The sequence below is a fragment of the Pseudorca crassidens genome, chromosome 4, assembly GCF_039906515.1.
Source record: "Pseudorca crassidens isolate mPseCra1 chromosome 4, mPseCra1.hap1, whole genome shotgun sequence".
NCBI classification, from domain to species: domain Eukaryota; kingdom Metazoa; phylum Chordata; class Mammalia; order Artiodactyla; family Delphinidae; genus Pseudorca; species Pseudorca crassidens.
This window is the reverse complement of record NC_090299.1, coordinates 52,639,892-52,666,484: the sequence shown is the minus strand read 5'-3', so window position 1 is coordinate 52,666,484 and position 26,593 is coordinate 52,639,892.

Below are 26,593 nucleotides of genomic sequence, written 5' to 3'. Positions count from 1 at the left end.
TGTGATGACAAGTAAATGTCACTAGAATGCTACCTAGCAAATATTTTTGAAACAAGTAAGGCTGTTTAATCTGTCCCTTTAAGGTGAGGGAGATTTTTTTATTTTTATTTTTATTTATTTATTTTTTTGGCGGTACGCGGGCCTCTCACTGTTGTGGCCTCTCCTGTCGCGGAGCACAGGCTCCGGATGCGCAGGCTCAGCGGCCATGGCTCACGGGCCCAGCCACTCCGCGGCACGTGGGATCTTCCCGGACCGGGGCATGAACCCGTGTCCCCTGAATCGGCAGGCGGACTCTCAACCACTGCACCACCAGGGAAGCCCTAAGGTGAGTGAGATTTTTAATGATGAGAAAAAAAATGTCATTGTTTTTTAAAATGTATTGATGCTATGGAGGGATCAGTTTGGAAACTGGTACTGGGAGTTTCCCACAATTATTTCATGTTGCTGCTCCAAACGATTTATGTTTGTTATCTGTAAAAGCAGCCATATTTGCACCCTTGAAAAACTTGGAAACTGAATTTTCTACTGCTTAAAAATCCTCTATTGAGGTTAAGATCAGTGTATTTTACCATGTGTGTTATCACTCAATAAAACAGAAGTTTTTCCCTAAACAAATAATTTCAGTGGATTTTAAACCCATTTGTTAAAAATAGAGACAGAATGCCTTACAATTAGTTTACAAGAACAAATGATTGACATCAGGGAAGATGAAAATTTCCTAGCTGAATTTCAAGAACAATCCTTGCATAATTGATGGGTGGCAATAAAAAATGAGTATCACGAATTGACAAGCAAAGCAAATGATACACTACTTCCAGTCAGATCTATGTATCTTTGTGAGGTATCTTTTTTGGCTCTCACAGACATAAAATCAAGTATCAAAATAAGCTGAAATTAGAACCAGACCTTGGAATTACATAATACAAAAAGTTAAATCAAGATTTTCAAAAATAGTGAAGCATATTTGATTACTTTGCTGTGATTAAAAATACTTTTACTATTAATAATATGTAGTCATGGATATAAATAATATTTTGAAAACAAAAGATTTATGTAGTATCATAATTAAAACTGTTTTAAAGTATTTTATTTTATATCATCATTTAAAAATACCCATTTGCCAATTTTATTAATATATAATATAAAATAATAATGTCACATAAGCAGTACATAAGTAAATAAACATAGTTGCATTCAAACTAAACCCTCAGGGCTTCCCTGGTGGCGCAGTGGTTGAGACTCCGCCTGCCGATGCAGGGGACACGGGTTCGTGCCCCGGTCTGGGAAGATCCCACATACCGCGGAGCGGCTGGGCCCGTGGGCCAGGGCCACTGAGCCTGCATGTCCGGGGCCTGTGCTCCGCAACGGGAGAGGCCGCGACAGTGAGAGGCCCGCGTATCACAAAAAAATAAATAAATAAAAATAAAAAACAAAGTAAACCCTCAAACATATTATATTGATAGGAATGGCACGATCAGAAGTTTCAAGACCACGCACCTAAAAAAAGCCTATTTTTCTCACACCTATGCCCTCCCTCTCCAACATCTTTAGTTCCCCTTGCTGCCTCTTCCTTTCTTTCCAAGCATGCATACCCCCACCCTGTCTTGAAATCAAACACATAAGAGCATCCTTATTTGATGCTTTAACCTCCTCTGGCTAATATTCTATTTTTCCTCCTTTTTATTGCCAAACTCCTGGACCAAGTGGGCATTAAATGGTGCCTCTGTTGCTTGAATAATTGCACCTTCATTGCTTTTCTTTTGTCCTCACCACCACCCCCAGCAAGTGCGTGCACACACAGACCCTATTGGTAAGAGCCTACAAATATGACTCCATTCCTCTGAAACTGATGGTTTGGGTGTTCCCACAGATCTTAATGCCAAATCTAAAAATCCTTCCTTGGTCCTTGATCTCCTTGTCCCCAATCAAATTTATTGCTCTTCTGGACTAGTTTTTAAAACTATATTCAGATAAAATCTTTTGCCCTCGTTCTGCATCATTATGAGAAATCCAGTGTCTTGCCAGATCTAGCTGAAGATTAGTGATGGAAGATGCTTGTCACCACCCTCAAGATGGTAGTACCAGTCTGTTCTGGTGGGTACCCCTTGCCATCTTGCCACTCTTGCCCAGGTGTGGACACAGCCCCTTCTCTCATTCCCCATGGCCCTGCTAACACAAGTTTACTGTGAGGAATTATCACAGAAGACAAAAGAATTAACTATGTATCAGTCATAAGTTACAAATCACAAATCCTGAAGTTTACCGACTGGCCCTTTCATGGGGGGCAGGGGGGGAGAGGGGACTGGGGGGACATCCAATATAGGCTGTCTACTTCCTTAGTCCAAGGCCAGTCACAGTGATGCTGAGGGTCCCCTCCTCAATCAGATAAAAGGCCCCCTCTTATCTTCTCTCTCTCCCAAGTTCTAGCTCCCCATCTCTAGCCCCAGGCAGAGGAAGGTAAACTTCCAAAAGCTCATACAAACATAGAAAACAGTTTAGTGAAGTTTAGCCCGATCCTGACTACACACTAGAGTCACCTGGGACTTTTTAAAAATTCCAGTGATTGGACTGTGCCTGCAGAGATTCTGATTCACGTGATTCTGAATCAGGGTCAGGATATGGTTATGTTTTAAAAGCTCCCCATGTGGTTCAATGTGCAGCCAGAGTAAAGAAGTCCCAGCTTCCCTGCCCACTATTTCAGCTTCTCAATTCCAGTATGAGTTTGAGTTCTTTTTTGCATAGAGATTTAATCTCTCCTTTCTTTCACTAGAAGTGAATCCCAACTGATGACCTTTAACAAAACAAATAACCAGCAGAAGCTTTGAAATTATTCATTTTTCTGCAAAGACCCCAGATCAAATTCATAGGCTGGGCTCGAGGCCAAGTGCTCAGGCTTCTTCTAAGTAGGAGAGCTTTCCTTAATCCATGGGGGAACAGTTCTGATTTGGGTCAAGACGGACTGTGGTGGTGAGCTGAGTCTCACCTCTCTCTTCCAGAACAAACCTGGGGGCTGTGACTTAAAATTGTTTTTATCCTTTTCTGATTCACTGCAGTAAACATTGCCACCTGTCCATTTTCAATGAAAGTCTATCCTATCTTGGCTTGGTAAGCCAAATCTCCCTTCTCCAGCTCATCTCTGTCTGGCTCACCAGCCGTTTCTTCTTCCTCTTACTCAAATTAATTTAGGCCCTCTCCAAGCTCAGTTCCTGGCTCTCAGCTTTGCTATCTCTTCACACTTCCTCAAATAGGTTATTCATGTTGACATCTTCAGCAATTATATCCATCCTTTATTCTAAGTACTGTGTGCTCAGTGCTGGGGATACAATGGCGCTTAAACCCATGTGGCCCTGCCTCCTATCATGGGGCTTTTACTCTCTAGAGGACACCAACTTATTCAGAAGAGCCAAAGAGGAAATGTATCGATGCAAGTTACCTTAAGGAAAGGGACACAACTCTACCAGAGTACATAACAAAGGAATAGGCCTCATTTTCGAGATTGAGGAAACTGACATTTGAGCTGATGTCTGAAAGATGAGTCGGTGAAATCAGCATGTTCTTTGGGCCCCCCAGCTCCTTGACATTGGGTCTCAAACTTTTGCTGTTCCCAACCTTCAGTGTCAACCTTTGGAAACTTATTATTATTCCAAATAATTACTTATTATTATTATTTATTATTATAATTACTTATTATATAATAATATAATATAATATAATATATAATAAATATAATATAAATTATATATATTTATATATAATAAATATATATAATATATAATAATTATTAATTATTATAATTACTTATTATTATTACTTACTTATTATTATTCCAAATAATAAGACATTTCTGAGGTGATTATCTATTGTTTTTGTTCATGTAGGACACCTCCTCCAAGTAGAGGAATGAACCTTCCTTCTCCAGCTGAGTGATACCCCTCCCTTACCCCCTTCCCCAGTCCATCAGCCATTCCTCTGTGGAAGACCACGGTCTCTCATTCCCCTGGCCACAGAGAATGGTTCCAAGGTAAGAAAGTGACCAGGCTGGGCCAAACATGGCCTTTCCCTGGGATTTTTCCATTTGGAGTTGAAGGGACAGGAGGTAAAATTGTGGAACTGGAGCTGCTGGTGGCCCTCTTCCCTTCCACATGGAGAAAGCTCATCTTCAATAGGTGAGAGTAAAGAGAGACTGGAAATGTGATGGGCAGATGATGTAGAGTCCTGGGGCTTGGGAGGCTAGTTCCAATCCCAGATGTCCCTGGAGCTGCCATGATTCCTACAAGGCTCGTTTTAATTTCGTGAACCACCTATTGTAGGATCCATGATAACTTCAGCCAATTCGGCCCCTAACAACTGACAGAGTCCTGACTAATACATGTTGGCTCAACCACAATTCACAGATGTTTTGGGGGGCGAGAGTGTCTAATTTTTCTTTAATTAATATGAAAATTGGTGCCAATTATTTATTATAACTGAAATCAACAAACCATATAGCACAGGAACTATGAGATAAAAAAGAAGTGGGTGCTGGGCTTCCCTGGTGGCGCAGTGGTTGAGAGTCCGCCTGCCGATGCAGGGGACATGGGTTCGTGCCCCGGTCCGGGAGGATCCCACATGCCATGGAGTGGCTGGGCCCATGAGCCATGGCCGCTGAGCCTGCGCGTCCGGAGCCTGTGCTCCGCAACGGGAGAGGCCACAACGGTGAGAGGCCCGCGTACCGCAAAAAAAAAAAAAAAAAAAAAAGAAGTGGGTGCTGTTATTATGATGCTCACAATCAACAGAAGAAACACTCAACAAATAGCTACAACAAAGTATGGCGAGAGCGATGACAAAATTATATACAGGGTACAGTAATTCTACCACTACATTATAATTCCAGTCTCATCTTGTCATTTAAAATTCATGGAGAACTAGTATTTAAATGGCGTTTGCCTCTGTCCTCTGACTACCCCAAATGTGTAGGTGGACAATTTACTTTAAAATGCAGTGCAGAGCTTCCCTGGTGTCGCAGTGGTTGAGAGTCCGCCTGCCGATTCAGGGGACACTGGTTCGTGCCCCGGTCCGGGAGGATCCCACATGCAGCGGAGCGGCTGGGCCCGTGAGCCATGGCCGCTGGGCCTGCGCGTCCGGAGACTGTGCTCCACAACGGGAGAGGCCACAACAGTGAGAGGCCCACGTACCACAAAAACAAACAAACAAACAACAACAACAACAACAAAATATGCAGTGCAGTGTTTACAATCTTTCAATTACCCTTTCCTATTCTATCGCCCGACCATTCATAAGTTCAAACAAAGTACCAGTCAGCATGCCTTTTTCTCAGTTGCAAGGTAAGAAATCATTTTAGAGCAGGAATGTTTAGGAATCATCCTTGCAACTCTTCCCTTCCTTTACCGTGAATAGATTGCTTTTTATGCTTTCTTCACACATTTCCATTCCTTTAAGCCATTTTTTTTTTTGGCTCCTTCTCAGGTGTGTCAAATTCTGTCTCAAATAGAATAAATTTGGACCAAAGCTCCAACTCAAGATAAGAACAGCTTCCTCAGTTTGCTTGTGATTCCCTTGGGCATATATTCAGTCCCAGGCTGGGTGTGCCCTTTATAGCCCTGTGACCTGGGAGAACCTACCAACCTCTGTGAACCTCAGTTTTCTTGTCAGTTAAATGGGGATGATAATATTACCTATCTTATAGGATTCCACTGTGCCCGTCTCTTTTAAAAAGTACCCAACGAATGCCGGCTGCTCTCTTGCTAGAGGGTTAGGTCCAGTGTGAGTTGCACTAAGATGTCAAGCCTCCATCTGTCCTTTGTACAATCAAGTCTTTCACAACCTGACTCACTGCCATTTGTTTTCCCCAAAATTATCTCACTTGTTCCCTTTGGAGTTTATTTTTAGTTTTGATGGATCATTTTCTTTTTGGTAAAGGTGACTTTGAATTACATTTATTTTCCCCAATGTGTTAACAACAAGACTCAGTGGAGTAATCAATAGGCAATATAAACAAGCTTTGAAATGTTTTCATTCACATAATAAGAACTAAGTCATTTTGACCTCTAACTCACGAGGTACCAATCAACGTGATTCTCCAGGGTGACTTTCAGCCAGCTCTCGGTCTACCAGTGCTTCATCTTCTTGATGTAATGAGAAAACCATTATCATCATCAGATTTTTATTAACTTCCTAAAGGAGTGCTAAGCAGGAGAGAGAGAGAGAGAGAGAAACACCAGAAAGATCTGATCTTGCTTACAGAAAGAGAGACATCCAGAATACATAAATTTCAATAGACCATGTAGGTAGCTGGAAATAAGACAAAGAATAATATATTTAACTGCTTTTAGGGTGAGAGCCGGGTTTGAGCATATTTGCTCCAAGAAATTGCTCCAGGTCAGATCCTGTTCTAGGCACAGGAGATACATGACTGAATAATAGAAATTCCCCACCGTCATGGATTTAAATCTAGTGGGAGGTGACGGACAACAAAAGAAATAAATAAACATATGAATATATATATGATATTGGGTGGTTATTGGTCATTATGAAGAAAATAAAAGCAGGTGATAGGGTAGAGAATGATGGGGAGTAGAAGGAGGGGGGATTGTATTATTTTAGAAATAATAGTCAAGAAGACTCTTTTGAAGTGATATTTGAGCAGAGGTCTTATTGGAGTGCTGTAGGGATGCTTCTTAGGCAGAGAGACAGCAAGTGCAAAGGCTCTGAGGCAGGAGGAGCTTGCCGTATTTGAGAAATAGTAAGAAGGCCAGTGTGGCTGGAGCCTGGGGGCAGGGGATAGGAGAAGGAAGGAGGAGGAGAAGAAGTCAGAGAGTTGGTAGACTGGGGGTGTGGGTGCCTGGATCATGTAAGGGTCTACTAAGACATAAAATGGCTTTGGATCTTGTTCCGTGTTAGCCTGGAAGTCGCTAGAAGGTAATGGCAGAAAGACCATTTGGGAGGCTTTTGCAGTGATACAGTTGAGAGACCGTGGTGCCTTAGACTAAGTGGGTAGTGTTGGAAGTCCAGGGATGTGCTCAGACTGTGGGTAATTTTGGAGGTAGGACTGACAAGATTTACTGATGGATTAGATATGGAGGATAGGCCTCAAGGATGACTCAAGGAGTTGCAGGAGAATGAGCCAACATTTACAGAGATGAACAAGGAACAAGTTTGAGATTGGGGTGGGGTGGAAGGGGACGGGGTGGCGAATGCAGAGTTTGGTTTCACATATCAAGCCAGGCCAGCATCGGGGGAAACAAAGGTGGCATTTGCCTTGGGCAGAAAATTTAAGGGGCACCAAAAAACTCAACAATCAGTATAAATAATATTGTAATACAGTATTTTAAAATTAAAATTAATGCAAAACTTGATGTTGAACAAAATATCGAAATGTTAAACAATGTTATTTGTTTGCTTTAAGACCCTGCACTATTATTCAACAAGAGCGATCATTTCCACCAGCCTGTGGTTCCTCAGGGAACACCTTACCCCACTTTGCAAGGGTTGACAATGGCATTTGAACAGATGACGCAACACAAAGCTTTACAAATAATCTTTGTGGTTTTTTTGCCACGTCTTGCAGCAGCAGGATCTTAGCTCCCTGACCAGGGATTGAACCTGTGCCCCCTGCAGTGGAAGCATGGAGTCGACCACGGGGAAGTCCCACAGATACTCATTTTTTAAAATGTAGAACTTTTAACATTTTTTTTCACTTGGTTCAAAACACTAGCGTATATTTTGATAAACATATATAGGGGCTCACCTGTTTCCTTTTGCCTTAGGCTCCAATATGCTTGTCAGGGTACCACATCCAGGAGGAAATGTCGAGTCTTAGCATAGACTAGGGTACAGAGAAAAATTGGAGCAAGACATATAAATGTAGGAGCGTGGGCACAGAAAGGTGGTATTTCAAACCATGGGACTGGTTGAGGTCAGATGGAGGAAAAGCATGAAGATAGAGGAGACAGGAGCTCTAAAGAGTATCTCCTGGGGAGATAAAGGAGGAAATGAGGGGAGACCAGCAAATGTGACTGAAAAGGAACAGCCAGAAAAGGACTCGAGAGAGGGATGTTGCACACATCAAGGCACAAGGGCATTTTAAGAACGGAGGAGGGGCTTCCCTGGTGGCGCAGTGGTTGAGAGTCTGCCTGCCTGACTAGGAATCGTGCCCCGGTCCGGGAAGATCCCACATGCCGCGGAGCGGCTGGACCCGTGAGCCATGGCTGCTGAGCCTGCGCGTCCGAAAACAAAAAAAAAAACAAAAGAGAGAGGAGTATATAGAGGTAATCTTTTTTTTTTTTTTTTTTTTTTGTCTGTCCGGTATTTTCACTTAAGTTTCTTTGCTATAGACACTTTTACCACAGGCATTTTTGCCACTTAGCTAATTTGCCTAAGGCGATTTTTCCATGAAAGATAAATAATGGGCTGACAGTTTGGTTTCAACTGGTTGAAATATGCTAGCATTTCCTCCAGTTAGTAACATTACTGATGGCTTTATTGAGCTGACAGATGATGATGATTTGCCCCAGTGGTGGGTTTCTTATTTTGAAACACACTACACTGAAGGAGAAAGAGACCAAGGGCCTCAAAGGCATGGAGTTGAACCCCTTTTCCCATACAACTTCGGAACATCTATCAATGGACATGTGACAATATGCCAAGAACAAGCAAGTGTAGGCTTTCACAATGCAACACAAAGCTCAGTTACACACATGCATCCTCTCATGTGGAAACTGATACCTCTCTTTTTTTAATGAGAAAACACATATTTTATTTTTAGTAGGGAGAGTGGAATATGACAGGTGCTTCTTCAAACTTTCATACTCTTCTGACACATGGGGATCTTGTTAAAATGCTGATTCTGACTCAGGAGTGGAAACCAATACCTCTCTTAATGAAGGAAGAAATTTTAGCAAAAAAGAAAAAGTGTGATGCTAAACAAGGACACAAATCAATAAGCAGGAAAAAAAAGTATAAAATACTATGAACAAAAGACTTGGAAGACAAGGGCTTAGGTATGAACCACAAAATACAATCAGTTATTTGCACAGTATTGCCATGAGTCTGCACACATTTTAAATGTATTCAGATATTTTGTATTTTGCAAGGAAGCCTTTTTAATTTTATTATTCATTTTTCTTGCTTCATTATGTCCTTTTTAATGTCCCTCTTTTAAGTTTCATTATTTTATCTTTTATGACAAAATATGACAATGAAGGTGCAATTATTCAAGCAACAGAGGGACCATTTGATGCCTACTTAGTCCAGAAATTTAGCAATAAAAAGGAGAAAAATAGAATCTCAGCCAGAGGTGGTTACAGGGTTAAATGAGGATGCTCTTATGTGTTTGATTTCAAGAGAGGATGGAGGTATGTATGCTTGAATAGAAAGGAAGAGGCACCAAAGAGACCTAAATATGTTGGAGAGGAAGAGCATAGCTGTGAGCCCACAGATGTAAGAAAAATAGGCATTTTTAGGTGACAAAAATGCTTGTGGCAAAGATGTTTTCAGCAAAAATACCTAGAACATATTTTTTCATCTATAAGGTTAGTAAAGATTTTTTAAAGTTTTAATCAACTTGTAGTGAGGTGAATGGTGGCTCCCAAAGAGATATGTCTCCATCCTAATCCCTGGAACCTGTGAATGTTAACTTATTTGGGAAAAGCGTCTTTGCAGATATAGTTAGGTTGAAAATCTTGAGATGAAGAGATCATCCTAAATTATCCAAAAGGGCCCTAAATCCAATGGCTAGTGTCCTTATAAGAGTGAGGTAGAGGGACGTTACAAGCCAGAAGAGGGCCAATATTTGGTAGCACTCAAAGCCCCACTTCTTTCAGTCTGTGGCTTCTCCATTTTCTAGGGCATAATCCTGCTCTGCTATTGGTGGAAAAGAGAAAAAGCACAGATCCTGTGGATGTATTTTAGTTGGGAAGGTGTCTGTGGTACCACTCCTGCTCACACTCCATTGGCTGTAACTCAGTCACATGATCCCACCAAACTGCTAGTGTAGCTGGGAAATGTGGTCTGGGTACCCGGGAGTTGGAATGCATAGCACTGTCTCTACTGTATGGAGATTCCCAGAGCAGATTCTTTCTTTCATGGGATGCTTTCATGGATTTCCAGAGATGCCCCATGTGATCACAGCTTCCTTAATGTAGAGAATTCCCCCCTTTCACTGGCTACTTATAATTCCTCCTAAGCCTGTGGGCATCTGGCTGTCCACTCCCTCTGTTGGAGTCACATTACACCTCTGGAAGGTTCTCTCAGGTGGAGTCCAAGATGACTCCAAGCTGGAACCTTCCAATTAGTCCCCCAGCTGGTCCCCCAGGAAGCATCTGTGCTCCCCAACAGTGAAATATAGTTTACTCCCAGTGTGGACCTTTCTATTCAGTTGCCTCAAGCGGCATCACCCAGCACTTGCCTGTAAATTTTTCAGAATTGGGTCAAATACAAATCCCTGTGTGCCTTCAACTCCGAGGGACACATGCCACGCTCTCTTGCAACCTGCAGAATGTGGCTTACGGTGGAGACAGCGCTCTCCTCCCCGCCCTCATCAAAGGAAGACAGAATGCACAGCACGTGCAACTCTCTCCCCAACGCTGACTCTCCAGGTCACTCAATTTGGGGTCACAAAATAATTTTTTCTAAATACCTTTTGCAAGTCCTGCATATTTGGTCTATCACCTCACTTTGAAATGTAGGGGCTCTCGACATATTGCTTTGCTTATAGTGTTTTTGGAAAAGGTTTTTGTTGTTGTTTGTTTAATGTAGTCAAGTTTGTGATACTTTTGACTCTGGGTCCAAAAAAAAATTCTTATTCTACTCCTGGTTTTAGAAACTTTGATTCTCCTTCCATTTCTCCCATTACTAACTGAGCTGTTGTGGGCAAATTACAACACAGGTTTAAACCTTGGTGTCTTTACCAGTAAAATGGAGTAATAATATGCAATTTACAGGGTCATTGTGGAGGTTAAATGGAATATTATCTGTGAAAGTGCCTAAGGCTGTGCTCAGACAGACTAAATGTTCAACAAGAAAGATCTTCTGCCATCATTCTATTCTAGAACAGAGATGTCTAAACTGCTTCTAAAGTGTTAATAAATAAATAAATATGATTTTAGGCTTATGTTTGTAATTAACAAAAAGCGTTCAAAAGGGGTCCTAACAAGAGAATGAATTTGCTAGAAAATCTAACCTGGACTTTCCCTTTCATGTTCCTCTGGGTTAAATGCTCTGATTTTTTAGGCAGCCTGCTGCTGATTTAAGGTAAACTAAGAGTTTGGAATGAAAATGACGTTTAGATTTTACTTCATTTCAGCCACCTCAAACCCAGTACTGTATCCACATTGCCAAATTGTAAGAGCTACCTACTGCTCCCAGGGAAGATCTTTTCTGAATATAAAGTGCCCTGGGGAGACTGACAATATGCTCTGAAACAAAACAAAGAAAATATATCCAGCTTGCAATGGCCAACCCGGTTCCTGGTCGGTGTTTGAATATCATTTAGTCCTGATAGAAGCAGGGAGCCCTGTTAAGTCTGTGTGCCAAGGACAGTGAAATGGGTGGTCCTGATGTGTTAAAGCCAGCCCCTGCATATTGTAGTTAATACAATGAAATTGCAAGCCAGGCCTGAAGGGTTACTGTGACGTGCTAGGTGGCTTCTATAACAGTTTGCTGTAAAAAGCATCTTTCTCTGAGAAACTCTGTTTGACAAAGGGGTAGCTCAGACAATTTCAGGAATCAGAGATGAAAATTTCAACTGTTTCAGATTCCAGGGATTTTAAGTTCCTACTGTGTGTTGGGGTACATGCCAGGGCCCAGTAAGTTCTGGGCTAATTGAGAAATAATATAAAGGAGTTCTTTTTTAGCTGATTGTTTATTTGCTCTTCTGCTATGTATTTGTCTCTTTAAATTAGGGAGGAACTCAGTGATTACGCTTCCAGCTGAGGTTGAACCAGGCAATGCTCTGCCTCCTTGTTTCAGCTCTCATACTGTAACCTATCGCCTTTTGCAGTCTATTTAGTGCCAAGATTTTTGCATTTCTGCTTTTTCTGGTGATGTCTGTTTAGAATAATCCCCATGTGTAACGGTGAAGTGATGTCTAGTGTCCCTAAGTGCAAGAAGGCTGTGCTACGCCCTGTAGAGAAAATACATGTGTGAGATAAGAGTCATTCAGGCATGGACTTCTGGGGTGGCGCAGTGGTTAGGAATCTGCCTGCCAATGCAGGGGACACGGGTTCGAGCCCTGGTCCGGGAAGATCCCACATGCCGCGGAGCAACTAAACCCGTGCGCCACGCCTACTGAGCCTGCGCTCTAGAACCCGCGAGCCACAACTACTGAAGCCTGCGTGCCTAGAGCCCGTGCTCCGCAGCAAGAGAAGCCACCGCAATGAGAAGCCCGTGTACCACAACGAGTGGCCCCCTGCTCACCAAAACTAGAGAAGGCCCGCAAGCAGCAATGAAGACCCAACACAGCCAAAAATAAATAAATAAATAAATAAAGAGTCATTCAGGCATGAGTTATGGTGCTATTGGCCACGAGTTCAATGTTAACTAATCAACAATATATGCTAACTGAGGTATCTTTAAACAGAAACATACATGAAATAAGGTATGTATTGATTGATTGATGAAAATGTTGTGAGCATAGGTTTATAGGTGCCTAACCCTGTATTTCCTCTAGGAGCAATTGTTCAGTATCAACTAATTTAAAGTTCTCAGTAACTCTTTAGAACATAATTATTGCAAATGATTAGAACCAATTGTAGTAGTAGCAATAATAATAATATACCAGTATGGTCATTTTGTTATTATTAATGATAATAATTACAACTATTATTATCATTAAGGCAGAACAATTGGCAATGGAGCATTCTGGTCCCCAGGTCTTATAACAGAAATGAAAGCCTGCCGCTGGATAAGAGTTGTGACAACAACTTAAGGTATATTTTCATTGCCCTAAAAATCCTGTTTCAGCCTATTCATCCCCCACCCCCAGCCAACTCTTGGCAACCACTGATCTTTCTACTGTCACCATAGTTATGCCTTTTCCAGGATGTCATACAGTTGGAATCATACAGCATGTAACATTTTCAGATTGACTTCTTTCAGTTAGTAATATACATTTAAGATTCCTCCATGTCTTTTCATGGCTTACTAGCTCATTTCTCTTTAGTGCTGAATACTATTCCATTGTCTGGATGGACCACAGTTTATCCATTCACCTACTGAAGGACATCTTGGTTGCTTTCAGGTTTCAGTAAGCATGAATAAACTGCTATAAACATCTGCAGGTAGTTTTTTGTGTGGACATAAGTTTGCAACTGCTTTGACTAAAAACCAAGAGTGATTGCTGGATCACATTGTAAGAGGATGTTTAGCTTTGTAAGAAACCACCAAACTGTCTTCCGAAGTGACTGTACCATTTTGTACTTCCACCAGCAATGTATGAGAGTTCCTGTTGCTCCACATTCTCACCAGCATTTGGTATTGTCAGTGTTCCAGATTTCGGGCAGTCTAAAAGGTGTGTGTTAGTATCTCATTGTTGTTTTAATTTGCATTTCCCTGACGACATATGATGTGGAGCATCTTTTCATTTGCTTATTTACCACTTGTATATCTTCTCTGGTGAGGTTTCTTTTAAGGTTGTTGGGCCATTTTTTAATTGGGTTGTTTGTTTTCTTATTGTTAAGTTTTAAGAGTTATCCGTATATTTTGGTAACAGTCCTTTATTAGATGTGTCTTTTAGAAATATTTTCTCACAGTCTGTGGCTTCTCTTTTCATTCTCTTGACATTGTCTTTTGCAGAGCACAAGTTTTAATCTTAATAAAGTCCAGCTTATCAATTATTTCTTTCATGGATTGTGTCTTTTGTGTTGTATCTAAAAAGGCATCGGACTTCCCTGGTGGTTCCAATACAGGGGGTGTGGGTTCGATCCTTGGTCAGGGAGATAAGATCCCACATGCCTCACAGCCAAAAAACCAAAACAAAACAGAAGCAATATTGTAACAAATTCAATAAAGACTTTAAAAATAATAGTCCACGTCAAAAGAAAAATTTTTTTACAGGCATCATCTTACTTAAATTCATCTAGATTTTCTCCTATGTTATCCTGTAGCACTTTTATAGTTTTATGTTTTACATATAGATCTGTGATCCATTTCGAGTTAATTTTTTGAAGAGTGTAAGCTGTGTCTAGATTCGATTTTTTGCATGTGGATGTCCAGTTGTTCTAGCATCATTTGGTGAAGAAACTATATTTTCCCCATTGTATAGCCTTTGATTCTTTGTCAAAGATCAGTTGACTATATTTATGTGAATCTATTTCTGGGGTCTATTTTGTTCCATTGATCTCTTTGTTTATTCTTTTGCCAATACTATACTGTCTTGATTACTACAGCTTTATAATAAGTCTTGAAGTCAGATAGTGTCAGTCCCCCAACTTCGTTCTTCTCCTTCAATATTGTGTTGGCTATTCTGTGTCTTTTGCCTCTCTATATAAACTTTAGAATTAGTTTGTTGATATCCACAAAATAACTTGCTGGAATGTTCATTGGGATTGCACTGACTCCGTAGATCAAGTTGGGAAGAACTCACATCTTGACAATATTTGGTCTTCCTAACCATAAACATGGATATCTCTCCATTCATTTCATTCTTTTTTGATTTTACTTAGAGTTTTGTAGTTGTCTTCATATAGATTTTATACATGTTTTGTTAGATTTACACCTAGGTTGAATTTTTTGGATGCTAATGTAAATGATACTGTGTTTTTAATTTCAAATTCCACTTGTTCATTGTCGGTATGTGGAAAAGTAATTGACTTTTGTATAACAACCTTGTATCTTGCAACCTTGCTATATTCACTTATTAGTTCCAGGAGTGTTTTCTCACACTTTCCAGATCATGTCATCTGGGAACAAAGATAGTTTTATTTCCTCCTTCCCAATCTGTATATCTTTTATTCTCTTTTCTTGCTTTATTGTATTAGCTGGAACTTCCGGTATGATGTTGAAAACGAGTGGTGTGAGGGGACATCTTTTACCTGATCTTAGAAAGTCTCAAATTTCTCACCTATTTTGATAAATAGTCTTCCTGAACTGTTTTTACATTTTCTCTCATGGGGGAATCCTGGAGACAAATCCCCAAATCACATCTGAGATCTTTGACATGACCTTGTAATGCTGTTCCCTTCACATGGAGACAGACGAGGTATGCCAACCAAAGTCACTGCCTCTTTTCCTTTAATGGACGAAAATTAGTGCCATGCAGAAATTTGTTTAGAGCTTCTCCTTAATAGGTTTGTTTGCTCTTCTGATGTCTCCTTAAATCATAGAGGAGCTTATTTCTTTTCTTCCCACAAAGTAAAAGGAAGTTTTAAATGGACTTCTTCATTGGTCCTCAGTTGCTGTGACAGAATTCACTGTCCACTTGCTGGGGACAAGCTGACCACTTGAGCAGGCAGTGCAGCTCACAACAAGGAGAGGGCATCCTGCCTCCTCTCATCTCCAATACAAACCAAGAATACCAGCAATAAACATCAGAATGGCTGGAAGAGTTTAGTTTCCCATCTTCCAGAAGGTGCTGATACAATGTGGGTAGTGTAATAACAATAGCTAATACTTGCGTAGCATTTACTGTGTGCTAGGTACTGCCATAAGAACTTTAGGCATTAACTCATGGAAAATGTTCAACAACGTGGAGAGGTTAAAAAATATCATCCCCATTTTACTGATGAGGAAACAGAGGCACAAGAAAGGTTACGGAAGTTGCCGAATTTCAGAAAGTCAGTCAGTGATAGACGTGAGCTGTGAACCAAGGTAGTCTGGCTCCAGAATCCATGCATGTGGCCATTAGGCTAATAGCCTCTCAAACAACATTTAAATACTACTAGGGCATTGAATTGATAGAGAATAAAAGCCTTGAGAAACCAAGGGATAAAAGGCATATGAAACCCTTGTTTAAGTCTTGAAGATTGCTTATCTGAACCGTAAAAGATGAGAGGAGGCACAGAAAACAAGGTGAGGTGGAAAGAATTCAAGCAATGGTATTAGAGAGAATGGTATTAGAGGTGAATCATCCCGCTGCTGTCACTTTTACGCTGCACTACTTTGGAAACATCACACCTCAAAGCATCGATTTGCTCATCTGCCGTTGAGTTGAATGATACCTATCTCACAGGGCAGCTGACAAGATGAGATGCTGCCTATTGCCTGTGCCCTGCACTCTGCCTTCTTGTCCTGTGGCTCTGGAGTAACCGTGGGCAGCCACTGTGTCTGACTGTTGCACTTGCGCAGAAACATTTGTAAGTAATGTAGACTTTAATGAAGATTGTGTAGGGGCAATGAAGAATAGCGAATGACCTAGTGTTTCTTTCTCCAACTCCCTTCTCTGCTAACCTGCCACCAGAAGGGATGGGGCAGAGCTTCTCTCTCTATCTCTCTTTATCCAACTATCTTTCTTTTCCTTTCTCATTCTCCTTCTCTCTTTTTTTTTCCTTTTTTTGCCTCTACTCCTCTCCCTCTAGTATCTTTCACCCTAAGCAACTCTATCAAACTTTTATTACCATATGACTTTGGCTCTAAGCCAGGTCTGAATTTTACACTAACACATGTAAACTTGACACACTGCTCAGGAAACAAAGGGTCCTCCAGTCATTTTATCAGGACTCACTATTTTGATTACCTATTGCTGCATAAACCACTCCAAAACTCACTGTTTTAACATAACAAGTATTTATTATCTCTGTCACAGTTCTTTGGGCTGGTTGGGCTCAGCCATGTGGTTCCTCTGCTCCACATGGTGTAAGCTGGCCTTACCGGCATCAGGAGGATGAAATGTCCAAGATGGTTTACTCACATGGTTGGCAGTTGGTGCTGTGTCTCTGCTGGGAGCTGAACTGGAGCCACACAGCTCCCTTTCATGTGGCCTCTCCACTTGCTTGGGCTTCTCATAGTATGGCAATTGGATTCCAAGAAGGAACATTCCCAACACTTGAAAGCAGAAGCTGCAGCTCTCTTAAAGCTCAGCCTTGGATGTTCTAAGGTAAAGATTTCTATTACCTTCTATCGGTCAAAGCTAGAGCCAACTCAGATTAGAATTTGCACCATCTTTAATCCACCACACCTGTCATCTTGAAAAAAGTGTTGTCAACAGCAAAATTATTTTCCTGTTACCTATTCAAAGTGCTTGGCATATAGATGCCAGAATAAAGTTTTCTGACTTTTTCTGTGTTTTGTGATGAAATGGGTATTGGTAAGCTTACAGGGGTAGAAATATACAGGATGGAAACTACTGGCTGGGAATAGACCCTGGTTTTCATATCTGCTTACAAGTACCCTTTTTTGTTCAATCTTAGATCACAAACTCCAAAACAATTAAGATCACATTGGTCAGATAGCCCTTCTTTATCTCCTCCGCATCTGTGGGATATTGTTTATCCCCTCACCTACCACGGAGTGAGTGGGTCAGCGTGTGGGATATGTCCCCCCACATCTGCACTGCTCTAGGCTCAGACCACCAGCCTCACACACATCAGCACATCTCTGTGTCAAGACCCTGATCTGCTCTTCTTTCCTCATTTTCCTTGCAGATTAAGTTTATTATCATCTGAATGATACATTTGAAATCTGACAAGGAATCAAAAAACATATATTTTATATTGTCAGTAAAAAGCACTTGTCAGAGCCCAGCTAGCCACAAAAGCCGAGTCCCAGCATTCTCCAGGAGCTGTAAAGAAAAGGAATAAACAGGATTCCTTTTAACCACCCCACATCGGTCTCCACTTTAGCAATAATACATTCAGCAATAACCTTATAAACAGAGCTGAGGGAACTGCAGGAAAAATCGACATTGTGACCAAGTCATTTCTCTTTCTAATTAAAAGAATCTCATAAGTCTAGACATGGATTAACTCTAAAAGGCAGAAAGTAATTTGGACAATAAAAAAAAAAAACTTTCCTAATATGTAAGAGCAATTCTTAAGAGACTGGGAAAAACAAGAGCTTCTTCTTTAGAAATATAAATAATCCTCTGGAGTAGAACAGAGCTGGTTTTTAGGCAATCTGAGAGGACTGAAATAGTTTCATTTGGACTCAAATTGTGTGATGTCTGATGTCTTTCCAAATATATTTTATTCAGTTGACTTTGGCCTTACACGTGTGTATTTTAAAGGAGGCAAGTGCCACATGGGGTGATCAGTCAAATAGTTCATGGTTTGCTTGATGAAAGAAGGATTCGATTTTTAAGTAGCTGAATCTATTGATCTGTTCCTTTGTGATTTCTTCTATTGCTTTTATGCTCAGGAAGTGTTTCCTTGTCTCAAGATTGGTTCAATGTTTGCCTGTATCTTCTCCCAGTCTTTTTAGGGCTCCCTTCTTTACAGTTAACTCTGTAATCCCTAGAATTTATTGTGAAGTATTATAGTGAATATTTATCGTGTTTTTAGCTAACCAGCAACTTGGACACACTCCTTCCAGTGTGTGTGTGTGTTTAGGGGCTGTTCTCACCTTATCTGTTTGTACTTCCCTCATGGTAGAAGCCAGAAGCTTGATGTTCAGCTGCCTTTGCAAATAGGGCACAAGCAATGCTTTACCAATCCAGGTGAAATTTCAACTTAGAAACCAGTGATGATCGGAGTAGAGGTCTCCAAAGATCCACTCTGAGCAGAGTGGCGGCACAGGCCTCCAGATCTCAGAGGCAGCGATGGCAGAGGTTCTGGGGTCGCCAGCTTTTGCGCAGCTACAGTGGTGAAGTCTGGAGGTCCATACTTAGGAGGGGAGCAGTAGGATTTCCATTCGAGCTGGGCTGTATTGTAATTTGGGTTATTCCCTGGCCGCATAGTCCTCAGGCCTGATTCCTGGCCTTCTTAAGAGAGTCTCAGGGCCACTTAATATCCTTCAATAATTTAATCATTTCCTTTTCTACTTAAACTAACTAGAGAGGATTCTATTGTCTGCATCCAAGTACACCGACTAATTCAAGTATGCTGTGCAGTAAGAATAGAACTTAACTTTTTTCAAATAATCAATTGACCCTATATGAATTGTTGAATGATAAGAATAATCTGTTTTCCCTCAGCTAACTTGAAATGCCATCTGCTATAGACTGAATGTTTATGTCCCCCCAAAATTTATATGTTGAAATCCCAATCCCCAATGTGATATTTGGAGGTGGGCTCTTTGGGAAGTACTTAGGTCATGAGGGTGGATCCCTAATGGATAGGATTAGTGCCCTTAAAAGAGATCCAGGAGAACTCCCTGGCCCCTTCATCCATGTGAGGACATGGAGAAAACAACTGTCTATGAACCAGGAAGTGGAGTCTCACCAGACACTGAATCTGCTGACCTGTTGATCCTGGACTTCCCAGCCTCCAAAACTGTGAGAAATAAATTTCTGTTGCTCATAAGCCACTTTGTCCATGGTATTCTGTTACAGCAGCCCACACAGACCAAGATACCATCTTATTTTCTTAGATACACTGGGGTAAGTTTCTGTGTTCTCGACTGTGTTTGATTCATCAACAGTCAATGAAATTGTCTGGAAGAGGAAGGAACTCAGACAACAACAAACCTCCTTCTGGACTGTGACAGTGAACCTCTGCTTTCTGATTCCACCTGCAGATAATTGTATTCTTGCCTTGACTGCTATTCATATCATTTAAAGTAATGTGATTTTTGCATTGAGTCATCGTTCTAATTATTTTTCCTCCAACAAAGCCAACAATGGAGACATCTGAGCCTGTCTATACCTGGGCCAAGCAAACACATCCTGATTGCAGTTAGAGAATTCTGTTATTTAGCTATTTGGAACTAGCAAATAAAAACCAGGGTGATGAACAGAATTTTTCCCTTTCATTGTGTTGAACAGGTTTTGCAGTCTCTCTTCTTCGCCTTGGAGGAAGGTTGGAAATTAGGCAACAAGTATACTAAACCAGAAAGTCTGTGATGAAGTTGACAGTGGTCAGGGTTGATGATATCAAAGGCTTTTGCTCCCTGCTGCCTCATCCTCCACATTAATCAGGTGCTTCCTAAAGCCTCAAGAGGTAGAGGCAAGAGTTTTAATTCAGGTATCATAAGGACCAGCTTCAAACTCTATTCAACCACTAACTGGCTGTTTAACGTTGAGCAGCAGGCAATGTATACAGAAAACCAGCCACAGCAGGGCCTGAAGGGGTGTGTTAATTTCCTAGGGCTGCCATAACAAATTACCACAAACTGGGTGGCTTGAAACAGAAAACATTTGTTCTCTCACAGTTCTGGAGGTCAGAAATCTGAAATCAAGATGTTGGCAGGGTTGGTTCCTTCCAGAGGTTCAATGGGAGAATCTGTTCCAGGCCTGTCTCCTAGCTTCCCATGGCGGCCTGCAATCCTTGGCCTTCCTCAGCTTGCACACTCATCACTCCAGTCTCCACCTCCATCTTCACATCACCTTCTTTGATGTGTGTCTCTGCATCTTCTGCATTTCTTATAAGGATGCCTGTCACTGGATGTAAGACCCACCCTAAATCCAAGATGATCTCACTCTGAGAGCCTTAACTTACTTGAATCTGTCAAGACTCCATTTCCAAATAAGGTCACATTCTGGGGTTCCAGGTAGACATGACTGGGGAGATGGCACTATTCAATCCATTACAAGGAGCAAGGAGACATCAAAGACTAGAGTCTGGCTGACGTCAGTGCCTGATTCCTGAGTTCTCATCTGGTTGCCTGGCAGCCAAAACAAGCTATGGGTCAGAGCCAGATGGCTAAGTGAGGGGAGCAAGAAACCCAGCTCATCACAGAGAAATAGGGTAAGAGGGAGAAATGAGGATGTCAGCAAGATTAGGTGGAAGGGCAGGGATACTTGGAGAAGTATGAATATAAGCAAAGGACCAAGGGAGGTTGGGCTAGTGCTACTGATCCAGCTACCTACACTGCCCTCCTGCTTCCTGAGTAAGCTGGGTTGGGCCCCAGCCTCTCTGGCTCCACAGGAGCCCAGTCGCTCATTCTCTTACAGTCCCTGGGTTGATTCTTACCAGACAATCAGCTCACACTGACCAGCAGCTGGAATCTAAAATGTGTTTTGCAGGACAAGTATATGTTTTGCCTGAGGAAGCTCTGGCCCACCAGGCCAGCTTCTGGTCCATAAGCCTTCTCTGTGTTGGCTCAATTCCCAAGTCCCTTCTGCATCACCTCCTTGGTTTTCATTAGGGTTCCCCACTTGGACGAACCCCCTATTTATCTGCCAGGTTAGACCTTCTAGCCCGTATGTTCCACCACTGTCTGGGGTCCTACTTCAAAGTGGACATCTTGCTTTTGCTATTAACATGCATTTGCCGTCTTCTGGTTTTTCTCTGAAGGGCCAGTTCCTCCCCCATTTTCTGTCCTTGTGCCAAATAGACTTAATTCTATTCCAGCTCTAGGGTGGGCATGTGACTTGGGATTAGCCAATCAGATATCATCTTTCCCTGACCATACTGATGATTTAATGGATGGGCATGTCACCGGTAGAAACCAACAAGACATAATTAGGCTTCTACTGTAACTTTCTGGAGAGGGCCACACACTGTTTTCTGCTGATTATAAACCTGGGAGAATGTGGGCCTGGGGCTGCTGGTAGCCATCTTGCCACAAAGTAGAGCCTGAGAACAGAGTAAACATACAGGAGAGTTTGCTCAGAGATGGCAAGACTGGATTCTAGTGACGTCATTTGAATCTCTGGACCAAGACATATTTAAAGCCAAAATATTCTTGTACGTTTTCATGTCATTGGGCAACAAATTCCCTTTTTAGCTTAAGGGAAAAGAGTTTGTTTTTACTTCTTGAAACTCAGAATTTTGATTACTACTGCTCCACACTTGATGGATCCCCTCTACCCCAGAATTAAAACCCTGCCAATGCCTGGCTTCTGGGGTCACCAATGCTGAGAATTTCTTATGGTCATGGCTTGCCTCTGTACCCCAGTCTCACCTGGGACTGTCTTGATGGAGTGGGCATTCATTACTTTTGGCTACCCAGAATCTGTTCACCACACCATTTCTATTCAAAGGGATCCTTCTCCCTGATCCCTGGCTACTTTAGCATGGATTCCTGGCCCAGATTTTGAAACTCACTTATCCCATCCAGACGATGACACAAAGATGCAGAAACAGTATTCAAAACAAAAATGGCAGTTTTTAATCCAGTGGCCACAGTGGTAATGGTAGCCTTGCCAGAAAGTTCCTGAGATGTGGTCATGGCTATGTTTCTGCTAACCTGGGTTCCTGCAACTTTTTTTCAACTTGCTCTCTAAATCTTCCATCATTTCTGTTGGAAATAGAATATCATTCTAAAGATTCTCTTTTCTGCCCTAGTTAACCAAACTTAGTTTCTGTTGCTTGCGGTCACAAGCCTTGATGATACATTTGGATGTGCACACCAGTAGAGATGAAGCCTATGGTTTCCTTGGCCTGCTGGACACTAAATTTTTTATGGAAAGTGGAGGAGCTCAGGAATAAGCGTGCAGGAGAAGTGGTAAACAATGCTTTCCTCCTGAATCAAATGCTACTGGAAGCTGAAACCAGAAACAGGTACTGCTCACTGGAAGCCCACATCTAGGGTGGCTTAGTGAGTCAATGAGAAAGATCTCCTTACCCAGAAAGAGCTTAGTAGAGCCACCTAACTTCTGTGTGCTTCCTTTTCCTCATCTGTAGAGATGATAATGTGAACCTTGCAAGGTTCTGAGAGACATAAATCCCCCACTAGATTGTATATTCTATGGGACAGGCATCATACATATCTTATTCACCACTGTGTCCTTAACACTAACAGTGCCTAGGACTTGGTAGGCACTCTGTAGATACTTCTTGAATAAATTAATAAAATAATGTTTGTAGATAATTATTTGGCCTACTATAGAAAATATGACAAAATTATTAGGATCACTCATCACAAGGAAAAAATTTTTTTTCTCTTTCTTTAATTTTGTACCTATGTGAAATGATAGATGTTCATTAAATTTATTGTGATAATCACTTCATGATGTATGTAAATCAAATCATTATGCTGTATACCTTAAATTTATCCAGGGCTGTATGTCAATTATATCTCAATAAAACTGGAAGAAAAAAATTATTAGGATCACATAATTGAGCACCAGGATTATCACTCAAGGGTGATAGAATCCCAGAGTCAGGATAGCTTCCAAGCAAAATTCCTAGTTTCAAGAAAGGGCTTCAGGGGCTTCCCTGGTGGCTCAGTGGTTGAGAGTCCGCCTGCCGATGCAGGGGACACGGGTTCGTGCCCCGGTCCAGGAAGATCCCACATGCTGCAGAGTGGCTGGGCCCGTGAGCCATGGCCGCTGAGCCTGCGCATCCTGAGCCTGTGCTCCGCAACGGGAGAGGCCACAACAGTGAGAGGCACGCATACCACAAAAAAAAGAAAAAGAAAAAAGAAAGGGCTTCAGAAAAGTCAGACATTTTCATTGGATTTTCTAGACAACAATGATATAAGTGTGTATATTAGTTAGGACAAGTAACTCCAGCTGCTGTAACACATCTCAGTGACTTAACAAAACAAAACAAAAAAAGCATTTATTTCCAGCTCATACAAAGCCTGATACAGCCAGATGATGTTATTGGGCAGAATGCCTTTTATGGTGACTCAGGCAGGGATGGATCCAAGCTCCTCCTGTCACGTGGCTCCCTCATCTTGGAGGACTTTACTTCTAGCCACGCAGCTGGGGAACAAAATAGCATGGAGAATGGCACAGTGTATTAATTAGGGTTCTCCAGAGAAACAGAACCAATAGAATGTGTGTGTAGAGAGGAAAAAAAGATTTATTTTAAGGAATTAGCTCATGTAATTATAGAGTCTGACAATTCCAAAATCTGTAGGGTGGGTGGGCTGGAGTCCAGGGAAGAGCTGGTGCTGCGGCCATCTGCTGGCAGAACTTCTTCTTGCTTGGGGGAGGCCAGTCTTTTGTTTTATTAAGACCTTCCACTGATTGGATGAAGCCCACCCACATTATGGAGGGCAATCTGCTTTGCTCAAAGTCCATCAATTAAATGTTAATCTCAACCGAAAATACCCTTACAGAAACATCCAGAATAATGTTTGATCACATATCTGGGAACTGTGGCCTGATAAAGTTGACACATAAGATTAACCATCACACACAGTCTACTCTTGTCAGACCTGGAAGTAGTTTGTATCACTTCTGACCACATTTCATTGGCCATAACTCATCCTAAGGCCCAGCTCTACCCATAAGGGAAGGCAGGGAATATAATTGTCCCATGTGTCTAAGAAGAGGAAACGGGATTGGTGAACATCTAGCTGGTCTCTGCTGCAGTGAGTTTTCAACATAAAGGATCCCTGATCTAGGAAAGAACAATCCTAGAATCACTGGAACCAAGTGAGGGGGATGCTCAACAAACTGTCAAAGAGAGTAGAGGGTGGCAGGGTGTAGGTTGTCCTGGGAACTCAGAGCAGAGGGCAAACCAAGAGCACCATGACCAAACCTATTACTAGGAATATCATTTTTAAAAGTCAGTGGAATTAAAATAATTTTAAGCTTTGGCCAACAGCCTATGTTGAATATTCTTTTGGGTAACATAGTTATGAAAACCACCAGAAGAGAAAATGTATTACTATGTTTTAGGCCTTGTTTGTTGTCCCCAATTCTTAGTGCATGGGAAGTCCCTTAGGAAACTAACTTTTTTTTTTTTTTTTTTTTTTTTTGCGGTACGCAGGCCATTCACTGTTGTAGCCTCTCCCGTTGCGGAGCACAGGCTCCGGACGCGCAGGCTCAGCGGCCATGGCTCACGGGCCCAGCCGCTCCGTGGCATGCGGGATCTTCCCGGACCAGGGCACGAACCCGTGTCCCCTGCATCGGCAGGCGGACTCTCAACCACTGCGCCACCAGGGAAGCCCAGGGGAAGTAACTTTAACACTGGCAGCCTTCCTCAGCATGGAAGCCAGGGCGTCAAGAGAGGGTAAAAAACAGTGTTTTTTGGGAAAGCCGATTTCAGACTAATGGGACTAGCAATAAGACTATGATATAAATGAATATGAAAAATGGTACAGATGAACCGGTTTGCAAGGCAGAAATAGAGACACAGATGTAGAGAACAAACATACGGACACCAAGGGGGGAAAGCCGGTTGGGAGGCGGTGGTGGTGGGATGAATTGGGAGATTGGGATTGACATATATATATACTAATATGTATAAAATAGATTACTAATAAGAACCTGCTGCATAAAAGAATTAAATTCAATTAAATTCAAAAAAAAGGAAGGAGGTGAGTCACAAATTACCACTATTGCAAAGTGCCTGTTGTTTAAAAGGAGGATAATACAGTGGAAAGGGCACATGTCTTACAATGAGACATAGTTTAGGATCAGGGTTCCACCACATCACACATCAGGCAAGTTTCTTAAAATTTCTAAATCTTACTTATTATTATTTTTAAAGTGGAGATTAAAAAACATATCTGTAAAAGGAGCACACAGCACTTGGTGGGTCTCAGACTTGAAGTTCCCTAGGAATGTACTACTTTTAACGGGCTAGGCATTCAACTAAATGCTCGGCATATCTTATCTCATTTAAGCATCACAACAACATCGTGAGACTTATACTATTATTCGTCACATTTTCCAGTTAAGGAAAGCAAAGTCAAGAAAGATTTAGTACCCGGCCCGAAGTCACACAGCTAATAAGTGATGTAGCCGGGATTTGAAGCCAAGCAGTCTGATTCCAGAGCCTGTGCTTTTAACTCTGTACTACATGTAATGGATAACGTAGAGCATAGATATACTGCAACACTTGTTCAGAATACACACATATATTGCTAGAACAGAACAGGGAGTCCAGAATTAGAATAAAGACAGGTTTAGGAAATATGATAAAGGTGGTATTTCAGATCAGAAGAAACAATGTGATTTATTCAATAGAGTGTGTTGGAATAATTGACAACCAATTTATTAAATTTAAATGAAGTTGCTACTTCACACCAAATAAAATAAAAATAAACTAAGAAAGGTTAACAAATATATTGGAGAAAAATCAATTATTAATTGCAGTAGATTTTCCTAATAATGAAATGAAACTGAGAAGACTACTATATTAGGAAAAACAGATAAATTTGAGTACATAAAAATGGGGGGAAATCGTCTATCTGGAAAATTAGAGTAAAATGAGTCACCATGGATCACAATATAAATAATCCAATAAGCTGAAAGCTTTCAGAGGATGTGAGACAAAAGGACAAACAAATAAATAATATAAAGAGTCCTACAAAATCAATAAGAAAAAGTCAAACAACTCAATAGAAATATGGTCAAATGATATATTAAGGAAATTCACTGAAGAAATATTAATGGTAAGTACATATCAAAAAGGAGCAAACTCCTCCTAATAGTAAAAGAAGAGGATTTAAAATAGCCACAAGATTCTTTTTTCCACCTGTTGTCTGGCAAAATGTAAACAATTGATTACCTCTGGTATTGGCAAGCATGTTGAGAAACAGGCACTTTTATATACTTTGATGGCAATATAAACTGCTAAAGCCTTTTTGGAGCATTACTTGACAACATCTAAAAAAGGATATATATATATATATATATATATATATATATATATATATATTT